Source organism: Heterodontus francisci, unplaced genomic scaffold (assembly GCF_036365525.1).
Source record: "Heterodontus francisci isolate sHetFra1 unplaced genomic scaffold, sHetFra1.hap1 HAP1_SCAFFOLD_43, whole genome shotgun sequence".
Taxonomy (NCBI): Eukaryota; Metazoa; Chordata; class Chondrichthyes; order Heterodontiformes; family Heterodontidae; genus Heterodontus; species Heterodontus francisci.
This window is the reverse complement of record NW_027141852.1, coordinates 10,486,847-10,492,841: the sequence shown is the minus strand read 5'-3', so window position 1 is coordinate 10,492,841 and position 5,995 is coordinate 10,486,847. Positions and strand designations below refer to the sequence as shown.

Here is a 5,995-nt window from a genome sequence, read left to right as displayed (position 1 = left end):
TCCATTACCACAGTGAATGCTACAGAATTGTGATCACTATCTCCAAAGTGCTCGCCCACCAACAGCTCTATCACTTGCCCTGGTTCATTACCTAGTACCAAATCCAATATTGCCTCCCCTCTGGTCGGGCAGTCTACATACTGAGTCAGAAAAGCTTCCTGGACATACTGCACAAACACTACCCCATCCAAACTATTCGATCTAAAGAGTTGCCAATCAATATTTGGGAAGTTGAAATCCCCCATAATTACTACCCTGTGACTTCTGCTCCTTTCCAAAATCTGTTTCCCAATCTGCTCTTCCACCTCCCTGCTGCTATTGGGGGGCCTATAGAAAACTCCCATCAAGGTGACTGCTCCTTTCCTGTTCCTGACCTCAACCCACAGTGCCTCAGTCGGCAGATCCTCCTCGAAAATTCTTTCAGCAGTTGTTACACTATTTCTAACTAACAATGCCACCCCCCCACCTCTTTTACCACCATTCCTAATCTTATGAAAACATCTATAACCAGGTACCTCCAAAAACCATTCCTCCCCCTCACCTATCCACGTTTCAGTGATGGCCACAACATCGTAGTCCCAAGTGCCCATCCACGCCTTCAATTCACTCACCTTATTCCTGATGCTTCTTGCGTTGAAGTATACGCACTTTAACCCTTCTCCGTGCCCATCTGTCCTCTGCGACAGTGCTACCTTCCCCAATACCTCACTACACTCTTTGTCTTTCTGAGTGGACCCACTGGTCCCTGGATTACAAGTCCGGTTCCCATCCCCCTCCCAAACTAGTTTAAACCCTCCCGAACAGTACTAGCAAACCTCCCTCCCAGGATATTGGTGCCCCTCTGGTTCAGATGCAGCCCGTCCTGTTTGAACAGGTCCCATCTTCCCCAGAATGCAGTCCAATTATCCAAGAACTGGAAGCCCTCCCTCCTACACCATTCCTGCAGCCACGTGTTCAGCTGTGCTCTCTCCCTATTCCTAGCCTCACTATCACGTGGCGCCGGCAACAAACCAGAGATAACAACTCTGTCCGTCCGAGCTTTCAGCTTCCAGCCTAACTCCCTAAACTCACTTCTAACATCTGTGCCACCCTTCCTTCCTACGTCGTTGGTGCCAATGTGCACCACGACCTCTGGCTGCTCCCCCTCCCCTTTAAGGATCCTGAAGACGCGATCACAAACATCACGGACCCTGGCACCAGGGAGGCAACAAACCATCCGTGCGTCTCGCCTGCGCCCACAGAACCGCCTGTCCGTACTCCTCACCATCGAGTCCCCGATGACTAGTGCTCTCCCATTCTCCCTCCTTCCCTTCTGAGCCACAGTGCAGGACCCCGTGCCAGAGGCCCGGTCACTGCAGCCTGCCCCCGATAGGACATAGGAGCAGGAGTAGGCCATTCAGCCCATCGAGCCAACCCCGCCATTCAATATGATGATGACTGATCATCCACTTCAATGACTTTTTCCCACACTATGTCCATATCCCCTATGTCATTTGCATTTAGAAATCTGTCAATCTCTGCTTTAAACATACTCAATGACTGAGCTTCCACAGCCCTCTGGGGTAGAGAATTCCAAAGATTCACAACCCTCTGAGTAAAGAAATTTCTCCTCGTCTCTGTCCTAAGTGGCTTTCCCCTTATGTTGAAATTGTGTCCCCTGGTTCTAGATTCCTCAACCGGAGGAAATAGCTTCATCCACCTGTCTATCCCTTTAAATATATGGTAAGATTCAATGAGATCACCTCTCATTCTTCGAAACTCTAGAGAATACAGTCCCAGTTTCCCCAAAATCTCTTCATAGGACAGTCCCGCCACCCCAGGAACAAGTCTGGTGAACCTTCGTTGTACTCCCTCTATGGCAATGATATCCTTCCTAAGGTAAGGGGACCAAAACTGCACACAGTATTCCAAAGTGCAGTCCAACCAAGGTTATATACAATTGAAGCAAGACTTCACTACTCCTGTACTCAAATCCTCTTGTGATAGAGTCTAACATGTCATTCGCCTTCCTAATTGCTTGCTGCACCTGCATGTTAGCTTTCAGTCACTTACTGACAAGGACACCCAGGCCCCTTTGTCCATCTACACTTTCTAATCTCTTACCATTTAAGAAATGATCTGCACATCTGTTTCTCCTACCAAAGTGGACAACCTCACATCTTTGCACATTATATTCCATGTGCCACTTTCTTGTCCACTCACTAAGTCTGTCCAAATCCCCTTGAAGCCGCTTTGCATCTTCCTCACAACACACATTCCCACCTAGTTTTGTGTCATCTGCGAACTTGGAAATAGTACATTTGGTCCCCACATCCGAATCATTGATATATATTGTGAACAGCTGGGTCACAGTGTGGTGGTGAACAGTTGTATTTCTGTCTGGAGGAAGGTTTACAGTGGGTTCCCCATGGTTCCTCATAACTTCAGTTATGTGCAGACACTGGAAAAGCTGGGGTTGTTCTCCTTGGAGCAGAGCAAGTTCAGAACAACTTTGACAGAGTTAGAATCAAGGAATCAAATGGTTACAGTACAGAAGGAGACCATTCAGTCCATCATGTCCATGACAGCTCTTTGCAAGAGCAAATCAGCTAATTCCACTCCTCTGCCCTTTCATTGTAACCCTGCAAATTTTCTCTATTCAGGTGTTTATCCAATTCCCTTTTGAAAGCCACGATTGAATCTGCCTCCAGCACACTCTCAGGCAGTGTATTCCAGATCCAAACCACTCGCTCTGTCCCACACCCCTGGTACCATTGCAGAAAATCTCTTCTGTTCATTTCATCCCTCATAAATAATTGAAATGAAATGTTTATTAGGAAATGCACAACATAAAAAGGAGAGAGAAATAAATGCTGAGCAAAATAGAAGTCAATGTTTGGAAGGTAAAAAGAGCAAAAGATGTAACTTTTAGTCTGGATGAGTGAGAGGAATATATCACACTTTGGGGATTTTGTAAGAGGATTTATTGATAAACCTGGGATTTGAGAGGAAGCTGGTTCATGGTTTACAGAACAAATTCAGCCCCTGGGATGGAGCCAACAGCTGCACTGTCCAATAACAGACAGGACGGGGACACTGTCTCAGGCCTAGTGAGCTCAGTCGATGAAAGCATGAAACTCTGAATCTCAAGTTTTTGAGTTTGAGCCCCACGGTGGGTGTTTTTTATTTCCTTTTTAGGCTGATTTTACAGGCATTCTCCAGCTCTGAATTCCTCGGCAGAGAGTTCAAGGAGTGTTTGAAATGAGATTCAACAGCAGTATGAGAAAGTCTCTCCTTGATTCAGGACTCTAACCTCTCTGCAGCAACTCGCTGCTGAAGATTGAACGTTATCTCATTTCATTCTCATTTGAGGGTCAGTGTGGATCACTGGGACTTCCGGCTGTCTCCCACTTCACAATCCATCAGTGCTGAGAAAGCAATGGGGAATATTACTCACATGTTACAATGTTTTATAAATACTTGAATGTATTTCACACTGTGTCTAACAGTGTGAATCTCCCCTGGTATATCAGCTCACCAATACTTCAACAGAACATTCACATAATGTGAGCTCTGAGATCTGTTCAGATCCCATTCCCAAGACCTGGAAAGTGGGATTGGGCTGGATCGCTCTTTTTCAGCTGGCACAGACACGGTTGCTAAATGGTCTCATTCTGTGCCATAAATTTTCTCCATTTTCTATGTTCTATGAAGTGAGGTGTGATTGGGAGGGGCAATTCCACCAGGGTTATATTTTCTACCAAAAGAATGACACAAGGGATACTTCACTTTTTTATTCATTCATTCATGCGATGTGGGCGTTGCTGGCCAGGCCAGCATTTACTGCCCATCCTTAATTGCCTTGAGAAGGTGGTGGGGTGGGCTGCCTTCTTGAACCACCCTTGAGTGAGTGTGGCATCAAGGATCCCTAGCAAAATTGAAGTCACTGGGAAACAGGGGGAAAACTCTCCACTTGCTGGAGTCGTACGTCGCACAAAACAAGATGGTTGTGGTTCGTGGAGGCCAATCATCTCAGCCCAGGACATTGCCTCAGGAGTTTCTCAGGGTAGTGTCCTAGACCCAAACATCCCAGCTGTTTCATTGATGACTTTCTCTTCAACATAAGTCAGAAGTGGGAATGTTAGATGATGACTCACAACTCTTCAGATACTGAAGCAGTCTGTGCCTGCAAGCAGCAAGACCTGAACAACATTCAGGCTTGAGCTGATAAGTGGCAAGCAACCGTCTGGCCACACAAGTGCCAAGCAGTGAACATCTCCAATGAGAGAGAAATAAAATCTACCTTTTGATATTCAGAAGCATTATCATCGTTAAATCCCCCACCATCAATATCTTGACCAGAAACGTAACTGGACCAGTCACATCTATGCTGTGGCTATAAGCGCAGGTCAGAGATTACGAATTCTGCAGCAAGTATCTCACCTCCTGACACCCCAAATCCTGTCCACCATCTACAAGGCACAAGTCAGGAGTGTGATGGAATACATCCCACTCAACAACACTCAAGAAGCTCAACACCATCCAGGACAAAGCAGCGCACTTGATCGGCACCTAACCCACCACCTTAAACATTCAATCCCTCCACAACCAGTAAACAGTGGCTGCAGTGTGTACCATCTCCATATGCACTGCAGCAACTCGCCAAGTATCCTTCAACAGCACCTTCCAAACTCGTGACCACTACCGCCTCGAAGGACAAGGGCAGCAGATGCATGGGAACTCACTACCTGCAGGTTCCCCACCAAGTCACTCACCATCCTGACTTGGAACGATATCGCCATTTCTTCACAGTTGTTGGGTCACAATCCTGGAACTCCCTCCCCAACGGCAGTGTGGGTGTTCCTGCACCATTTGGACTTCATCAGTTCAAGAAGGCAGCTCTCCACTACCTTCTCAACGGTAATAGGAATGGGTAATAAATGCTCGCCTTATCAGCGATACTCACACCCAAGAATGAATAAAAACCAAATCACTCTCCACAGATTCCCCACAATCTGGGCTTGGACATTTACTTCAGGAGCACAGAGCTTTATATCACTGCAACATGAGTTCCAATCTTCATATTCTGTTCACTTTTCACATTATTTTCTACCAGTCCACGAGCTTTTATTAATTCAGTATTCGGGTCTCTGCTCCTCAACCGTTTCTAACATCTCACCTCTTACAAAAAAACACTCTGATCTATCGTCGGTAGTCGATGACCCCTCATTTTAAACTCCATCTGCCAAAGCATTGCTCACTCACTTAATCTATCAAGAAGATTTGAAAATAAATTTCTTGCCAAAGGATAATTTTCTGCATCTGCTCCCTCGCCATTTGCTTTTCCCATTTGTCTTTCATTTGGTGCAAATTCAGAGAAAGTAATGATGGAAGGAAGGAGGGGAGGACAAATCCTGCTCCGTTTCGTGATCCCTATTTGATCTTCATTCCAGTGCAGTTTGGGTGAAGAATTCCAATTGTCTGTATCAATTTTAATAAAGTATAACCAATTCTGGAATCACTGTCAAGATACTGAAAAGAACAGGTTTCGAGGCTGACTTTGCACAGAAGCTCACCCAACATAAATAATACACTAAACAGCTCATAAACTCGCGACAAGAATGGGATTCGAACCCACGTGTGCAAAGCACAATAGATTAGCAGTCCATCGCCTTAACTTCTCGGCCACCTTGTCAGTTGCAGAGACATAGCTGTCACCTTCAGCACAGCTTCTGGCTGTGCAGCCAGCTGTGGAATGATGGAAATATATCTTCTGTAAGTAAATGAAGTTGGGAATGGAGCAGTGTGAAACATTTCCAGACCATGTCCAACACGTTTCTACTCAGTGTGAAAACCCACCACGGAAAGACTGGAACATACAATCATTTCATCACATCATGATTAACATCACTCAGACACCTGAACCATTTGGTCACTGATGAAGTCATGATGACCGAATTTCTCATGAAATGAAAACTGAACTAACTGACTGGAAGAATTGCTTTAACCCCACATG

At 45.7% G+C, this 5,995-nt stretch overlaps 1 non-coding gene across 1 annotated transcript; it reads right to left on the bottom strand.

Moving 5' to 3' along the window:
• Nucleotides 1–5,592: 5,592 nt before the first annotated feature.
• trnas-gcu (transfer RNA serine (anticodon GCU)) lies at nt 5,593–5,674 on the bottom strand. The gene has a single exon. It is a non-coding gene; the product is annotated as a tRNA-Ser (tRNA).
• Between the last annotated feature and the right edge of the window lie 321 nt (nt 5,675–5,995).